Consider the following 19,023-nt stretch of genomic DNA (forward strand, 5'->3'; position numbering starts at 1 on the left):
TCACCTGTCTTGAGTGCTATCCAAAAAGAAAATGATATGTTACTACATCAAGCATTTTCAATGGCAGTTGTCTCGTCCTGCATGAACGCAACACTCCACTGCTTACACTTCAACTGGCCTCGTCCAACTTTTTGTCGGATAGTCATTTCTTTTATTGCCCAGAAATATATTTGCCTGAGTTCTCCCTTGGGATTGCAAAATGTCAACTTCTGCAAAAAATGTAGACCCAGGCAAATATATTCAAATGCACATCTTGTCAGTTGACTCTTTGTGAGTGGCAGCACAAAGGAATAGCCCGCTGTATCTATATCCACCCTGGACCACATGCGTAAAGATAACAGAGTGCCGCACTGATGCTGTTCGCTCCAACAGTTGGCGTCAAATCCCACACTCAGAGAGACCTTTTGTATCTGCACCCCACAGTGCGGGAGGTACTGACATCAGTCCATCAAAGCGCATTCACCTGCTTCATTAGGTATGTCAAAACAAACTTTGATATCTCACTCTATTGGAAGACGCACGACAGCTCTGCAGTGCTTTTGTCCAGTCCAAAACCCTGCGTGTAATTGCGGCTGCACGCTGTGTCTATCGTAAGCTTGTTTGCAGGCATCCATTTTGCTGCATTAGCATATTTATGTCTGTGAGTGTTTCCAGAGCAGAGCATAGGTGTGCAACAGCTTGCTGCAGTGCTGTCGCCGAGCCAGCATTAGTGTGCATTATTTATCCGCCTGCAGACTGATTCGGAGAGAGGCATAACCATAGCAACCAGAGCCAGCCACACACACACACTGTAGCGCGCTGTGAAGAGAAACATCGGTTATACTGGCATAGCAGTTGCTGGCATTGACCTAATCTCACAATGCATATGGTTCGGCGAGTCTCCCGCATTGTGGTTCTCAAAGAGCGAGAAATGCTTTATGAGGCTCTGCGAGGCCGGTGTTTTTTCATTCAGAGGGCATCCTGGCTGCCCCCCCCCCCCCTTAACTCGATCCAAACAAACGGCAAAGAGAGAAATACTTTGTCAAAGGTTGGGGATGTCACAAACATCAATGTGTGCTGGCAGACCCACAAACGCACGGTTGGAACTGCGTCGCACCGCCCAGACAGTTTTTCGTTCGGTGTATTGATTAAGGGTCATGACCCTCAACTGTATTTGTACTCGCTCTAGACTTCGGTGCAGGCTGCAAAAGACTAGCATTGACAATCATTGTGGATAGTATTTTGAGGGAATGGCTTCTTTTTTCCGTCCAGTTGACAGGATTGTTCTGGTCACAAAGTTGGCCATCCAGCCAGTGTCACAGTTCAAAGTGCCCTCGTTTAGCTTCTGAGGACACTTCTGTTCAGATCCATTGTTATCCACACATTCAGCATAGATGTATTTCCATGCTTCCAAGTGGATCCCAGCAAACTGGAAGTAGCCAGCGTGTACTTGCCAGTTCCCACTGTGGAATGCCATCAGGCCGTCTGGCGGAATGATTGAGCATGCTTCAGGGAAATGAAAGGGTCTGTGCCAGGATCTGAAATGAGGAGTTGAGTTACTTCTTGAAGGACATGTGTTGGCACCGGTCAAAGAGCTCCAACTCCAAAACCGGGAAACTATAATAATCTCGATCAGTCCGATGATGACTGTTTGTCATTCGATAGGATCTGGCATGTACAATGAGAGGATGTTACGTCATGTTGTCAGGCACAAACACATCTGCCCACACATCTGCCCACACATCAGGATTGCTTGTTTTCCAAATCACACATTTCTGTTCATTCTGTAGCCAAATAATTAATTGGGCTCGCATTGTTCTACAATGCTCAACAATTGTACTGTACGGTATGGTAATAAACCTGTCTTTAGTCATACGGTGAATACTCCGTACAACTCCTTTTGTACCACTGCCAGACAGCTGACAACAAACACATTTAGCGCCCCCGACCCCCTCCATGAGTGCAATAACAGTGGCCCCGTCGGGTAGATTACCCCCGACATATATGAAGCCCCGCTCCCCAGACGTTGCCGCTCACCCGGCTCTGATTTATCATTTCAGCGCCTCAGCAATCAAGTGCAGCTGAGATACGTTCGGCTCTGTGTGTGACGGCAGCACTGGTTCAGATCAGGTGAAACTCATTAGTCTTTAATTAGTTCTCATAGCCTTCAGGGACAGCTGCATCCAAAGTGCAATATACGCTAAACAATCCGGCGCCGTCGCAATTCTCCGGTGCCACCACTGGAAATCACGTGGCAGGTAAAAGTCATTATGTCTGTTTATTAAATATCAACATGTGTGGTTATGGTCAAAAGATACAGTCAGCCAGTGGCATCTTTAATGTAACCCGGCACTGACCAAAGCACCGTTCCCACTGGACAAAAAACCCACCAACACATGGCGGTTTGCTTTAGTGGAAAAGGTTAGCATCGGCACAGAGTTCCATGTCACCCATTTTATGTTTTAAACAAGAAGCATATTCACTCTTCTGAGATAGCTCTGCTCTGACATATGAGCTGCTTGAATCATAATGGCCTTTCGGTCAAACCGAGTGTCAGTTTCTCAAGCAGCACTCGCAAGAAATGTCAAATCCTGACAATTGGAACTACAAACAAACAAACTGTGCATTTTAAAGAGCAATGGACCAAATGGAAGTTAAGATTGACAAAATAAAGACTTTGACATCATGTGTCTGACTTCAGCTTACATCTCAGGTAAGGCTTTGATTGTATCTGCTGCTGAGCCCCCCCCCACCTGCACTCGTGCTAGTCCATGTGAACACACACAAACCAGCCCTTATAGACTCCTTGCTGTCACCATGTGTATTAAGATATTATGTGGACCCATACCTTTTGAGTACATGTGGCCTGTGTAGAATAGTCAATAAAAGTGAATGTTTCTTAAGATGTGGAGCAGCCGTGAAAATAATTAAATAAAAAAGAAGTAAACAATCTGGGAGCGATGACAACCACAAACAAACAGAAGTGTAGAAACATGTATTGTGACACACACACAGGGTGTCCTACATTGGCAGTGTGGAGTCTTTGTAGTCTGGAAAGGAAAACAACTTTCTCACTCTGATTTGAAAGCTTGTATTGTGGTTGTATAACGCGATAGCAGATGGAAGAGTGGGTCTTTCATTTGACCTTAATTTTTCTTTTTCATGTTGCGTTTCCAAAATTCTGTGAAGAGCATTTTCCAACAAGGCAGTCCAAGGTGCTTTGGGCATTTATATTCCATGTGAGCTCTTCTTCTGATTATTGGTGCAATAAAAGGTTCAACGTAAATGTAGCTGGGGTCGAGATTACTCCACTCTCACAAATAGCCTCCGTTCAAGAGGTAGGGGATGGAAAACACAGAGGCTGTAGCTCCTGACTCCCGCCTTCATCGTCACCACCGTCTATAGCTAGTGGTTTCGCCCTCAACTCATGAGCGTTGGGATCACTGTGATTTACCCTCGGTAGAATATATAAGCAGAGACGTGGAACATGGCAGAGAGGCATGCAGGCCTTCACAAACCATTGGCTTAAAGGGGACCTATCATGCAAAATGCACTTTGTGATGTCTTTTATACATGAATATGTGTCCCCGGTGCGTCGGGGAACTCACGCAGCGTCAGAAAATAAAACCCTCTCTCTTTTCCTCCGTACCCAAATCTTTTAAAAACGGGTGTACAACGAGCGGATACAGATTTCCATCCGCTGTGACATCGGCGGACCCGCAGAAAGTTGCTATCAGAAACTATGCCTGACGTGTTTTGGACGTAATCTCGTCTTCGTTTACATTAGCAAGCCTTGCTAACACTCAGAGCTAACCTGTACTGGAGAGCACATGTGTTTGAAAAGCAGGAAATAAAAAAAGGAACTCACCTTGTGATAAACCCGCAAGAGAAAAAGCATTTGAGCTCCATAGTGTTTCAGAAATAATCCTTGATGTGGTTTAGAACAGGATGGCGTTTTATCACAGTAGAATTTAACTTTATCTCCGGTAGAATTCTGATCAGGCATTAGCTCCGCCTCCTCTTCTTTTCTTTTTTCAAGCTAAGGACCCAAGATCCGTGTTTCTCTAACAGGGCTGCAAAAGAGGGGTTTGAGCAGTATGAGGCACGGCTACAATGGGTGATCTGTTTGGTATTTTGAAAAAGAAACTTCACAGACATGTTTTCTATAGGTATGGCCTTACAATATATTTTGAAAATGTAGCATGATAGGTCCACTTTAAGTGATTCTTCACCCTAAATATTTGAATACAATGCATCTAGTGTTGTATTTTATTCCTTAAGCACCTTCAAAATGTATTGGGTCATAGCATGCTCAAAAACGTGTAGGGGAGAAGGGGGTAAGTTGAGCCAGTTTTTCAATGGAGAAATGAATGAAAGTAGGCCAAGTTGATAATAAGAGCTCATTGTAGGCTACATTCAAAGTTGAATTTACCCTGTGTTTGATGGGTAAGATGTATGAAATTGTATGATGTATGATTACTTTTCCTTTTAACATGTGAAAAAAAAATTAATCAATTAAATCGAAATTTATATTAAAAATATTTGAAAAACTAAGCTTGTATTTGGTTTGTTATTTATTGTTTATAGTTACCTTTAAGATTTGTTTTAGGTATGCCCAGGTTTGAACAGGTATGCCCAGGTTTGAACAGTGGTTCAATGTACCCCCTGACCTGGATCAACGTACCCACTGGGGCAAGTTGAGCCACAAGTGGCACTTTTTTTTGTAAAAGTAATATTTTCACTGCCCTTGATCAAATATTAATTATTATCATTGCCATTGATAGGAGACATCCTGAATTATAGGTGTGTGTTTTCATTTTTACTATGTGTCATTTCTCCTTGCTTAGAGGACAGCATAACAACAAAATGGCTCAACTTACCCCACTCTCCCCTATTTAATTTATTGTGCAAAATCCCATGCATTTGGTTTCACAGTACTCCGTAGAGCTCCCATAAACAGTCTTGTATAGGAGATGCATCTTTGTTGGCTACCAGAGGACACTATTGTTAAACGTTTCCCTGTTCCATTTTAATGTCCTTTAAAATGATTTTACACAGAGAATAGTCCACCAGAGGCTGTTTAGTGTCATTGAAGAATCGTAATGAAATCAAGCTCCCTGTTTTGGCCAAACATTGTTCCACGCCAAATATTATTGCTTCATCTATCATGCTGCACCTTTTCCAGAGTACATTTCCTCAAAGTGTTTTCGCTCTGGTGTCTCATTCAGATGCAGGAAGTGACCAGCTGGGTTACTGCCAGTTTAATGTTGCATGAATCCAGTAATGGATGCTCGGCTGAAATGGTCCTGAGTTGAAAAAGTAATTCTGACAAACAGACCTTTCCAGTTGTCTGCGGGGACACAAAGGTCCTCTCTCTGCGGTGAATGTGTGGCCGGTCACTAAATGTCCCTCCCCCCTTGTACGTGAGGGAACGGTAAAACTGTCTCTTGGGCACTTCATAAGAACCTGAAGTCAGGCAAGGCAACTTTCATCTATCTCTGACACGTCCCGTTGTTTAGCTTCTTTGACTTGTCTGCTGTTCCCTTTCTGTTTCTGTCACTTGCTGTTTATTTGTCTTCCTTTTTTTCTCCCCTGCTTTCTATCCCGGTGTCATCGCAAAATGACTACCTCGAAGGACCCATCGTTTTTTCCACGTTTACGAGTGTGGCATTTTACTATTGATGTCTGCTTTGAATACGCACTGGCGGTGTCAATAAAATGACTAGCATTCATCTGTAGTTACGTTACATCAGGGAGACAGCTTTCTGCCATACAGAGTGTTTCTGAAGATTATATACACTTAAAAGTCACTGCAGACTCTTTTACGTATCCTCAATGGCCTTAAAAGGTGATAGCCCATGTATCTTACCTTAACTATTAGGACAAAGATTCAATGTTGTTGCAAATCCCCTCAGAGGCAGCATTAAGTCGATGACCACGAGTGGAGATCAAGGTATGAAACAAACCGTTACCTATATTCTGTTAAGTTGCTGTGCACATTGGTGCTCACAGAGCTTCTAGTGTGGCTGTCGTAACTTTGTCTTCCTTAGCCTCTTTTACTTCCTTTACTGTAAATGCTTTTCGAAGCATTAATAAAGCCCTCTTTGTGAAGCCTTCAAAATAACGGAATTAACTGTCTTTGTAAGTATCCAATGTGGCTTCGGAATCACCCAAAATGCACAGTAAGTCGCCTTTATTGTGGTTTTTAATCAGTCCATATAGTTCCCAGGCAATTAAACCTGCCCATATAATTGTCTTTATAGCCTTGTTCCGTGAATGTGAGAAACCCCCCCCCCCCATCGAGCTTGTAGACCTCCATTAAATTAAACTAACAATGTCTGGGAAATGAATCAATCTGCATATAATATGAATCGTTCCTGTGTCATCGTCGACTCTTGACTATTGATCTCAGCGTAATTACATTCCCCTCCAACTCCCCTCAGGAGCGCAGACGCACAATTAGAGAGGACAGGTGACAGTGTTCAGCCGTGTCGCTCAATAAAAGACTCCTTCCATTGGGTAATTAAAAATCATCGGATGTCCTAAATGAGCGAAATCAAGGTCTCTTCTTCTCTTCTCACTTCTTTCTCCACAACCCCTGGAGGAAGCTGGGAAATGTTTGACTTTATGTGTAGCTAATTGACCAATTTCAGTCTGATAAAAGTGTTGTTTTCCCACCAGCTGTGAGATTGGATTTGTCCTCCCCAGTATTTTCCTCTGGGTGGGATATTAGCTGCCGACTGCTTTCCAGTGGTGCCAGAGAGGACTGTGTGAGTGAGAGATAAAAGAGGGGGGGAGCAGGCGCTAAGACAATTCATCTTGTTGAACAGATGTTTTGTAGTTCGACATAAAATCACCACATATCCTCTTTAAAGGGTCAGGACCTTTTTACATGGTCATCAACCCTTTAGGACCCTCAGGACCATTGAACGCCAATGCACATACAAAGTGTGCCACCTTGCCTTTGGCCTGTGTGATGCATAAAATAAAAACGATAGGCATCCAAGGAGCCAGATGAGGTGGTTCGGGGCACCTAGTTAGGATGCCACCTTGGCGCCTCCCTAGGGAGGTGTTCCAGGCACGTCCAGCTGGGAAGAGACCAAGGGGTAGACCTAGGACCAGGTGGAGGGATTATATCTCTTCGCTGGCCTGGGAGCGCCTTGGGATCCCCCAGTCAGAGCTGGTTGATGAGGGGAAAGGAACGTTTGGGGCTCTCTGCTGGAACTGATACCCCCGCGACCCGACCACGGATAAGCGGGAGAAGATGGATGGATGGCATCCGAAACCTTATTTACATTATTTGAAGACAGTTATACGCAGGGGTGCACATAACTTTCTTGGTGAGAGGGGCGCCTCTGTTTCGCGGACCGGGGGGGGGGGGGGTATTGAATGTCAACGGGAGGGGTGGAGGTGGGCGCTAGTGGAGCGTGGAACTCGCGCCGGAAGTTGTGGCACAATTCCGTTGTACACACCGACGTTAAGCAGCCCCGTCTGTGCGAACGGCGACCGGCTCTGTCGTCCGGTGATCGCAGCGCCTTCTGGAAATGTCCGCCGGTACGCAAATGCGCTTCGTGAGACAAGTGACGGTGCGTATTGCAGATGTTTGCCGCGCACGCGTACCAGTTACGTGCACCCCTGGTTATACGAATATGTCAATATATAATTTGTCCACACACCGATTTGCATGATGACCTTTCAATATTGACTTTCAATAATGACTGTGTGTTACATCCAAGGCTGTGATGGCCTGACAGCATGACCAAGGATGCAAGGAGAGAAAGTCAGCGGCGCATTGTCTGTAAACAGAGCAAAGCTTTTAAATGAATGCAACAAGGGCAGTAGAGAGAAAGCCTAGTCCAAATCTCCCCACTTTTATTCAATCAGTGAACAGAGTACATCTTCTCCTCCCAGTTGGTCCCTTATGTCCCGCTCATTCTTCTTTCCTCCCCGTCTCTGACAATTGAAGTGAATCAAAGAAAACCCCCTCTGTTTCATGAAAGCAGTAGTGCCAATTTGTGAGTAAGAGTATCTCTTCCTCTCCGTCTGTTCCCCTCTTTCTTTCATTACCTCCCCTTCCCTTTATAATGCTGAAGGTGTGCATTGCATAGTTATTCAATAATGACACAAATTAGTGAGATGAGATGTACAGCAGCAGCAGCATGCTTTACCAAAGAGTAGCAGAATAAAGTATATGTACTTTATTACGAGAACATACAGAACGTGCAGAAACTGAATGCGCGGTTATTTGTAGGAGACTTGGTGTACTGTAGAAACAAGAAAGCAAGGAGACACAGTCAAGGAAACGAGGAGCTTCCACACGGATTGATGTTGCAGAGATAAAGTGTCCATTTCAGTGAGTTAAGCTTTAGTTTGCATTTAAATACAGCCCGGACTGTTCCATACAAGCTGTTTGTATAACCAGCGGATTGCAGTGGAAGGACATCACTTGGTTTAGATGTGTTCTGGTGCCTCTGAAGCTACTGCCAGGAAATAAATGGTGTTTGTGTGTGAGCGTTTCAGTGCTGAAGACTCAAAGTCTGCCTCTGCCATTGTACGCATGAGCATTCCGCTGCCTTTTCTTTATTCTCACATGTTTTGTTGCACGAGAAAAAGGCTTCTTCACACTTTGTGACTTGGTAAACATGTATGTAAGCAACGGTTCAATGCGAACCCTTTTACATGATTAGGGTCGAGTATGAAAACCTATATTTTTCTGTCTGTTTGGAATATTATTTGCAAACCTTCCAGCTCCTCGTCCCTTTCCCTACAGACCTGCTTCATGAAAGATATGTGCAATGGGAAGTGCGTGAGTAAGATGTCCATATGTATTGACTTGTTGGTACACCACCAGTGAAAAATGTGGTAAGAAATGCTAAATATTCAGACATAAAAAATAAATGAAGAAATACAGGCACAGACCGGGGGATAAATAAATGAAATTGCTGGCTCCACCACTAATAGTTCCATCGGGGACTATAACAGCAGCTGACATCCTCATGGCTCCGAGATGTAACACGTCGGCTGACCTCTGAAAACGTCCTTATGTCCAGGGAGTCCTGTTTGTATATATGTAACCAAGACAATCGAACAGATGTGGCAGGGGATAACAACATGAAATAAAAATGTAACGTACGGTCCTCAAAGATGCATGTCTGTGGTATTAAAGTTAATTTAGAAAGACTCTGGTGGGCAGACAGTGTCCTGTTCCTGAGATTAGCCTGTCAAAACACACATCCAATTAAAAGATTCACAAGGCGTGTGCCCCAGGACTTGGCATCGCTCCAGTGTGTGTGTGTGTGTGTGTGTGTGTGTGTGTGTGTGTGTGTGTGTGTGTGTGTGTGTGTGTGTGTGTGTGTGTGTGTGTGTGTGTGTGTGTGTGTGTGTGTGTGTGTGTGTGTGTGTGTGTGTGTGTGTGTGTGTGTGTGTGTGTGTGTGTGTGTGTGTGTGTGTGTGTGTGTGTTATCTCTATTACCGCACATGTGGTTCAATCCATGGCGCTGAATCACTTTAAATGATAGCGGTACCAACCATGTCATTTCGTTTTTCCTTTCTGTGTCTCCACATGTTTGCACTGTGTGTACGCTTGTTTATGTGCACTCACGCGCGTATGTGTTTGGGAATGTATGCTAATTTATTTGCGGATGTCTACACACACGTGTGTATGTGTGTTAAATGCATAAACAGGGCACATTGCCAACGGTCCACCACAGTGGAAGTGGCCATGGCTGTCGCTGGTTCCCTTAGCGCCCTTCCTGTTGCTCGTAATTAGTCTGATGGCCTGTTTAAGTGTGTGTGTGTGTGTGTGTGTGTGTGTGTGTGTGTGTGTGTGTGTGTGTGTGTGTGTGTGTGTTGTGTGTGTGTGTGTGTGTGTGTGTGTGTGTGTGTGTGTGTGTGTGTGTGTGTGTGTGTGTGTGTGTGTGTGTGTGTGTGTGTGTGTGTGTGTGTGTGTGTGTGTGTGTGTGTGTGTGTGTGTGTGTGTGTGTGTGTGTGTGTGTGTGTGTGTGTGTGTGTGTGTGTGTGTGTGTGTGTGGTGTGCCTGACTGACTCTTATCATCTCTTTCACCCTGTCTCCGTCTCTCTTTTTTCCAATCATGACAAAGCAACAAAAACAAGTCTAAAGTAAATAAACAATAGCTCAGGGAGCTGTGTCTGCTTCAGACGGCACGCAGGGGCAATCGATGGTGTGACATCACACCAGGGGCTGGAATTAAAACTCTCAAACTAAATATAGATTAGCCTTATTCATGACTTAAGGCACTTGGAAGAGATTGGCTTTAGTGTTTCCTTCACAGTCTGACTTTCCAAATTACAAGTTTGCCATCCCCTTGGCGATGTTTTCCAGAACTCGAGTAGCTGTTTGTTGTTGTAACAGACGTGCGCTTCTGCACAAAATCAAATGATATTGTATCTTAACGCTGTTGTGTTTAATATGAGCAGGGATTTTCGAGGAAAGACGATGGCTGGATTGTTATCAATGTAGCATCACATTTCCAGTGAATTGTACAATGCGATGCATCAGAGGGTATACGGATATCGATGTGTTTGGCTTATGTTTTGTTTGACTGAAATCCACGCTGCATCAAACTGGTTTAAATTCTGATCCTTCAAGGACAAGCTGGCAATATTACGTGTTTTTGTTGTTGTATCATCTTCAGCATGAACCATCACAGTGATGCATAATGGATGTGTGTAACTAGAGAACCACGCGTTGTCTGCTCGTGTGACTATGTTGGTATCAAACCGTGTATTTAGGAGCACAGATAATTGGATGTTTATAACAGGTATTCTAAACATCTCATTAGATCACATGCCAACCTGGCCGGCACTCGGAGCCGTGACACACTGCCATGTACCCTGTCTGTGCTCGCCTCACATTCAACAGACAGGCCAGTGCGAGCAGCTTTATTCAAAGCTATTTGGAGCTTAGACTGATCTTTTTTGGCTGCGCCCGAGCCGACTGCTGAGCAGTAATCAGCGGGAGATCAAACTACGCTCTGTGTCACTAGCACGCTACAGGCAGGGCTAGGAGACGAGGAGCGCCTTCTAATGCTGGAGACTCCTCTACCTACAGTATATTCTTACGTAAGTTGGACACTAAGACAATGAGCTCTTGGATGTCTGCAACATTCGAATTGATTATCATTATGTGTGCCATACCTCGCCCTGAATATTATCCTTTCTTTAATTCAGCTTTCATAGTTAAGGCAGAATGGAAGCGGAAAGCCTGCACTCTCACCTCATAGTCATTGTTTCATTTAATTGTGAAGCTAATGTGGCGGAAGACAGCGCTAACACATCACCCATTTTTAGCCTCATCGTGCTAATGGCGCCATGTGACTGCTGGCTTTCCGCTTTGCTGCACTGATGCCCTTTTAATTCAGAATGCCAGTTTAAATAGGACAATCCCTGTCACACGCTGACATCTTGAATACGTCTGTTTTCAAAGCTTCTGCGCTGGGTTTTCACCCCGAATCGAGATCTATTGAGCTTCTCTGAATCACCTTTTTTGATATTTAATACTAATTGAGTGCTTCCCTCTCACCGACGTTGACATTGGAGATGGTATCTGTTCTGTCATCGGTGTTCAGCTGGTAGTTTTCCGAGAGAGCTCAGAATCAGGCATGTGGCGCTTCAACTGTCAATCAGGCACTTTTTCGGGAGCTTCCACTGTTTCCTCAGCGATGCTAATCAAAAACAAGTCACAGAGGTTTTATACTTACCACAAAGTATTCTTTTAATCTGGTTTATCTGTCATGATTACAAGTTAGACCTATTCCTCTTCAGATCACACGACCAGACAACTGTTCATGCAGAGGGATTTATTCTTTAAAAGATGTTTTTAAGCCTTGGCTGTCACTTGGAAATGGTGTGAGCCTAAAACGATGTGCCCACAAATGTTTCTCAGTGTCAAGAAATGAGCTGCGAGCATATGTGACAGCACCCTGGTGTGTTGTGTAATACGCCCGGAGAGTTTCAGTCTTTCTCTTTTTTCCCCACCGCCAACAGAATCTGCTGTGTTACAGTATGCCCCCTCTCTCAACTCAGACCTTTTCATTTCCACGCGCTAATACAAAGCTCTCGTATCTTGTTTACATTGTTTTTTAATTGAAAAAGAAAGCCGTCTTCTGTGGGAAGCGACCCTGGGATGAGCTCGGGGGAAGATGAGTCCCAATGTGTATTTATACTTGAGGTCCCTTGCCTGAGAGTGTGCACGGTTCTTTGGATCTTTGGAAAGAGAGTTGGAGAATTGCACTTTTAAAAAATCCGAATTCGATGCCACATTGTTAAATCTATCTTGCATGTGGCTATCCGCCCTTGAACCTCTCGAACTGTCCAGTCGGCCCGAGTGCATAGGGTTGGGAAATACATCACGCTGGAGAACTTAATTGGTCTGTCGAGGGCATTGCTGAGAATGGAGGCACAGAGAGTGCACAGAAGTGTTGAGAAGGAAACAGACTATGCCAACACAAGAGGAACAAGTCTGGCGAGGAAGCAGTCAGGGTGTAAGAATAAAGGACGCACGGTTGAAAGAAAAGGGAGAACGATGACAGACAGGTGGAGGAAGTGAGACAGAGATTGTCAGAGAGCTGGTGAAAGGACCGAGACGGGTGCAGAAGATTGAGCGATCGGGTTGAAATGAAAGCAGCTTTAAAGGGAACTGAGGGGGAAATGAAAATGGATTGAATGGGGACACGAGGGGAGAAACAAAAGAGAAAAAGATGAGCGATGGTAATCGAGAGGATGTGTGCAAGGCTTCGACTGATGAGAGCAGAGAAGAAGGAAGGAAAAGGCTTTCATGTCTCGTTCGCGCCGCGATCGGAGGAGAATGAATTATGGTCGCGGGCAGAGAGCAGGAGAACATTAACCTGACACTCATCCTGAATTCAGATGTCGCTCCTCGCCATCATTCAGTCGCAAAGTGACATCCCTGCGCTGGCTTTTCAAACAAACCAGAGCAGAGGGCATTGTTGAAACCCACGGCTTGTGTAGTCCATCATTATCTTTAAGTACGAGGCCTCCCGGAAACGCGTGGGTTTTCAAAAATCGTTTTCAAATCAAGGCAGCTAAAAGGCCACGGGAGAAAATATCTTTTAAGGTTTCAATCAACAATATTACAAAAAGAAAATGGCCGAACAAAATCATAATCAAAGCACACGTTGTAGTGGATTTGTAACCACCTGTAATCAAAACAGTTGTCTTTTTTTGTTTCCGCCAACCGCTCTGTTCTGTCACATGTTATTTCAGTTTGACAGCTGACTCCACTCTTCCTAGGTCATGCATACTAAATTCTCATTCATGAATGAGCTTCAATGCCATACAGCACACCCACCACCTTCCTTACATACGTGTGGCGGTGTAACGTGTGACTGACTTTATGATATTCCAGCAGCGTAGGCGTAAGTCTCTTCCCAAGTCCCCTTGATCATTCCGCACCAGTAGTCTCGAGGCTTTGCTGACACCTGCACTTGTTTCAATTCATTCTCACCGGGTGTCCTTTCCTGTGCTGTTTTCATCAAGCAGGAGACAAAGGAGAGGAGGGCAGAGGACACACCCACCCACGGCTTCCATCTATTGGCTGCTCCACTCATAAGACTCAAGGCTGGCTGGTTCAGCCAAGAAACATCTCAAGATTATGAGTCGGATCTGCCAGATGTGAAACTGGCAAACAGCCATTGGCCTTAGAAAAAGATTTGTACAATATTTTGTTTTATAATTACCGTATTTTTCTTTGTATAAAGATGATCCATTTGCCTGATAATGATAGATTGTTTTAGCTTCCACCATTTATTTAACATACAGTCACAGAGAATGTTGTGAAGTTAGCTTTGTGTAAGTTAGGTAGGACATAAAAGAAGAAGACAATGTTACAACATGAAGGGAAATGAAGGAATGCCAGTGTCATACGAGCTATTGCATCTCATCAATCAAACCCATTTAAAAGCTGCATTCTGTTACTATAGTAACCTTCACTAAAAACGACTTTGAATGCATCTGGATGAACAAGATGAAATGGTCCAATGTTTACTACGATTTTAACAAGAGGCATACGACCATGCATACATGTCTGAAAGGAGAAGAATAATGAGACTGGGAAAAGGGACAATACTGTTGTTTGGAGCCAGCGTACATGCAGTACTTGCAATGTGTACGCCCAGCCAGCCAGTGAGCCAGCAAGCAAGTTAGCAAGCAAACAAAGCACAGCCGAGCGTGGGTTGTCATCCCTATGTTTCTGCAGCTCCACAACTATAAATTAAGCCCCTGGGAGAGACTGGAGCGCTGGATAGGGAGGGATAAAGAGTGGGTGAGAGAGGAAAGGCAACAGAGGCAGGAAGAGAAAGGAAAGAGAGGAAGCCTAGAGACCCAGCGGAGGCCCCAAAGACCAAACAAGAGAAGGCGTGGGAGGCGGCAGCCCTCCTCCCCTCCCTGCCAACTGTGCAGCGCTGAAGGCTTTCATCATCTCTCTTTTTTCTGGGCTGATTTTCAGATTTGAGATGCATCGCATTGGCGCGCGTTGATAATGTGGAGATCACACAGACTGAGACGGATCATTTGTAAGGCTTGCGAGTCGCGCGATAGTCGGGGCTGTAAAGAGCATTCTGGGAAAACAGTGGGTGACCTGCGCTCTCACTCTCGTGAATGTCCTTCGAATGTTTTTTTAAATAGAAAGGGTCAGCCCTCCAGCCAAGTGCCGTGTCATACACGTAAGGGCACGGTGTCAGCTGTCAGTTAAAGTGTAATAAATGGAGACGGTAATTCCCGCACACACACAGCGCTTACCTTGCCCCCGTGCAAGAGGCCTCCCACACAGGGAGTGTTTGAGTATTGTTAGGGAAGATGCAGTCATCCATCATCCGGCCATCAAGGGAGGGACACTGACAGGTTATAGATTGGCTTGCTCTCTCTCTCTCTTGCTTTTATTTGTGTCTGGGGAGAGGACACAGATATGCTCCATGGTATTCAGCGCCCAACCTGCTGCTGTCCATCTCGGGAATATTGAATAAGCACTGCAGTGACTCAGCCCTAAAGTGTGCCCACCACTTATTGTCTACTTTCTTTTTCAACCTCACTCTTATTTTAATACTTATGTTCACGTTTGAAACATCGACTAGAAATTAAATGGAATATTTTCATTTTTTTTTTTATTACAATATCAATCATTTGTGTCTTAATTAATAAGATTTAAAAGTATTATTTATTTTATTTTAGAAAGCAATGGACTTGTAGCAATTGTTCTTAGTCAACCTTAAATGTATACCTTATATGAGCTAATAGTGTAGCTTCCCCAGTTAGTCATAACAGGAAACCTCCCAGCATGCAAGAGGGTAAAAGACTTAAATCTAATTCTAGGTACATTTCCAAATAGTTACAGTATCATAAACATGCAATACTAAACTCCTGTAGTTTATGGTCACATTAGGTCAAATGATATGTTGCCCAGCATCGATATAATAGTTAGCTTTATTTATAAAATCCAGGTAGTGAAGATAAAGTTAAGTTAATCAACCTAGAAACTATTCTTACTTTTCTTCATCGATCCCATTTCTCTGTGAGCTTTGAACTCTGTTGGCCCTCCACTGCAAATTCAATAGGTGTCGAGATTTAATTTCGCTAAGGCTAAAATGTGGTTGAAAGCTTTTCAGTGCACTCTGCATGCATTTACATTTGGCATGAATTAGCATCATTATCTAGAACAGTGGTTCCCAAACTGTTTCTGTCAGGGCGCCCCTTTGGAGAAAAACAAAAGTCAGCCCCCCCCAACACAAGTCAGGCTCAGTGGCGGCACCAGAGATTTATTTTGGGGGTGCTGTGGGGTAGCTTGACGTTTCATAGATGGTGCTCAAACATTTAGGGTTTCCCATTAATGTACCGGGAGCCACAGAGGAATGTTCTACTGCAACAATCCCCACGCAAATACACAGTGTACACTGTTACAATGAAGGCTCGATAATCAGCTCACGGCATATAGGTGTAAGCAGGGGTCAAGTGCTATTTTTATAGGTGGTGTGTGGTCCTCACATTCGGGGGTCCGGGGGCATGCTCCCCCGGGAAGACTTATTTTTAAATATTGAAGTTAAAAGCATCAATCTGGTGCACTTTGAGAGCAAAATGAAGAGACCTATGGATACCTCTCTCAACACCCAGATGAAACAGAACTGTAAACAGATTTACTGTTTCTTTATGGATATTTTACAAATCACTCCCTTTTAAACGTTATTCTTTTGTTAATGTCATATAGTATTTCATACCTGTTTTTCATCTATTCTCTTATTTTTTTATAACTATAATGATCATATAAACGTGTGCCTCGGAAATAATTGCTTACATTAATGGTGGCAAACCGTTTGAGACCCACTGAGATAACACTGAGAGAGTCCTTTAGCTCACTGAGCCTCTCAGTCTGACAGGAGAGGACTCTCCTCCACCTTGTTGTTGAAAAAACTCGTTATATCCGTTAGCGTAGCTCGCTAGCACCAGAAGCTAACATCAACGATCTCCGGTACCGGTGTGCTCTCTCTCTCTCTCGCACACAAAATGTCTCGTTTCACACACACACAGAGCCGAGCTTTAATGAAACAGAGACCCAGACGTAATACTGTACTGCACTGTAGTTTCAAATCAATACTTTTTCAAATTATGATTTTATTTTTTTTTTATCTTTTTTGTTGTTGTTGTAATAACCATTTTTCCTCCTGGTCTCTCGCGCCCCCCCGTCTTGCCCTCCCCCATTTTGGGAACCACTGATCTAGAAAACACATTCAGATACAGATGGTATTGGCCAGCTTTAAATGGGATAAAAAGGAATTAACTTCGCCTGAAAGCAGAAAAAAAACGCATCTCCGAGGAATAAATACACGTAACATCAAATCTGCTTTGATTCAATGCGTTTCTCTCAGGAAGATAAACGTAATTCAGTCCATGATGTATTCCGACTCAGAGCAGATGCTCCTTGTGCCTCTTATACGATATTGCTTCCCACTTCCTGCCTCAGCAGAGTGGAAATACAAATACGAGGGCAACACAGGAATGATATACAGTATGAAGTGCTTTGAAAATGAACTCTCGATTGGTTTATTTTAACCTTCTTTCGCCTATCAGTCGCCATCTGTGCATTCTTCCCATTCCCTGTCGTCAGTCAATGAAACCAATTGACTCTCCTCCTCCCTCCTCCCCCCCCCCCCCCCCCCCCACCACTTCCTCCAGGCCTTCCTGTGTCTCACTCTGAGCTGGCGACAGCTTTTCCCACGGGCCCTCTCCTGTTTCGTGTATTTGTGAAACACCACCGCTGACTGGCTCGGCTCGCCACACCGCTAACCGCAGCTCCTGTCGCACATTTGGGCTTTTTGTTAGAACTTTATCAACAATGTAAACGGAGAATGGACTAAAGTGGGATAAGGTTTGTAATTAGAAATAGGAGGAAATCCACCTTTTATTAGTGTAATAAGCGGAAAACATGTTTTTCATTGGAGGACACTTTTGTCTCTCAGGTTGCAATACCTCTTCGTCCAAAGTAAGCTTTCTATATGCGGTTTCTTCCCAGCTCCTGGCTCCTGAAGATATGAGTCACCGGTGGAGACTCATCGCATAGTGCAGTTGCTTCACTACTACTACTACTATTACTGCTTGGACCTACCTTTTTGGAGGGTTTCCCAAACTAACAATGACTCAAAACAAGGAGGCGGTTGATAGGGAGAACTGGGACAAGGCCAGGTTTTCTTTATTTAAAAATATGTGTCAAGATTACGTGTAGCCATTTGAGAGCTTTGTCTGTTGTGTCTTTCAAACCTCAATTGTTGCATCATCTCATACATGGTGCGTGTGTCCGTCTACAAAGGAGGCATTATTATCTTTAATGCTGACAGCAAAGTGCCTTCTTCCTGTAAACCGTGATATCCCTCTGCTTACATTATGTTTCATACGATGTAATGCTTCTCTCTTTATCAAATCAATTTAGATTTAAATGTATCCGCAGCCAAATCGCAGAGCCACTCATTTTGACCTGCCACCTCTCTTCTTGCTGCAGTTAGCGAGAAGCAAGATAACACCTCTGTAATCTGCTCCTAGACCTCTGCAATGTATCGCTCAGTGTGTGCAGGCATGCGCTTCTGCATGTGCATGGTTGTGTGTGTGTTAGTTGTGTTTCTAGATGAAGCGGGACATCTTTGTTTGAGAGCAGGCTAGAATGAATGCCCAGGGCATCTGTTGACCCAGCTGGCATTTGCTGAGCGGCTGTAGTACGCCAGGTTAAGGACTACATTCATCCAGCATGTGTGTGTGTGCATCTGAAAGAGAAAGAGCGAGAGCACTTTGTTTATGTTTGTTGTTAGGTTAACTGTAGATGGTGAGGAACATAGACAAATCTGCAAAACGCCATTTAAAACCTAAAAGGGTCAAATAGCAGCTGGCAGCCAGAAATAGCCGTGAGATAAATTCCACAACATCAAACAATGGTTTAATTGCCAGTGACATTTTCCGAAACGCTTGCTAAAAAACCGTTTTCTCCTTATCACCAACACATGAGTGCAACACGGCGCTTCATAGCCTGAGGTGCCAAGCAGCAACAACTCAACACTCTGTCGAAAACTGAATATAAGAAGAACAGCGAGAGAGGAAGAAGATGCTCTTGTTTTGAAAAAAAGAAATCCTTCAGGCAATAGGAAGACGGGTAACTTTTCTTCGAAAGCAGCAACCAGAAAAAGTCTTTCCAGTCTTCTTTGACACCAAAGTATATCTACAAAAGGGGGTGAAGATACACATTTCCTCTGACGCACGCAACAGCAAGGAAAGTTCACGGACGTCAGCGCTTGTTTTTTTTCATCCTCTCTTTGTGTGGACTGTTGTTGTTGTTGTTGTTGATGACGTGGGATGATAATGTGTTTGTTGCGAGCTGCCACAAACTGTCAAGCTAAATAGAGTGGGTGTAAAGGAAGTCAATTCCTCCCCCAACCCGGTCTTCAGGAGGCTATCGATCTGCCAGTCGTCAAAGAGTGACAAAGGAGAGAGAGATCAAAAAAGCATCCCTCTGAACGGAGCTGAGTCTACATT

This window comes from Pseudochaenichthys georgianus, chromosome 2 (genome assembly GCF_902827115.2).
Source record: "Pseudochaenichthys georgianus chromosome 2, fPseGeo1.2, whole genome shotgun sequence".
Classification (NCBI taxonomy): domain Eukaryota; kingdom Metazoa; phylum Chordata; class Actinopteri; order Perciformes; family Channichthyidae; genus Pseudochaenichthys; species Pseudochaenichthys georgianus.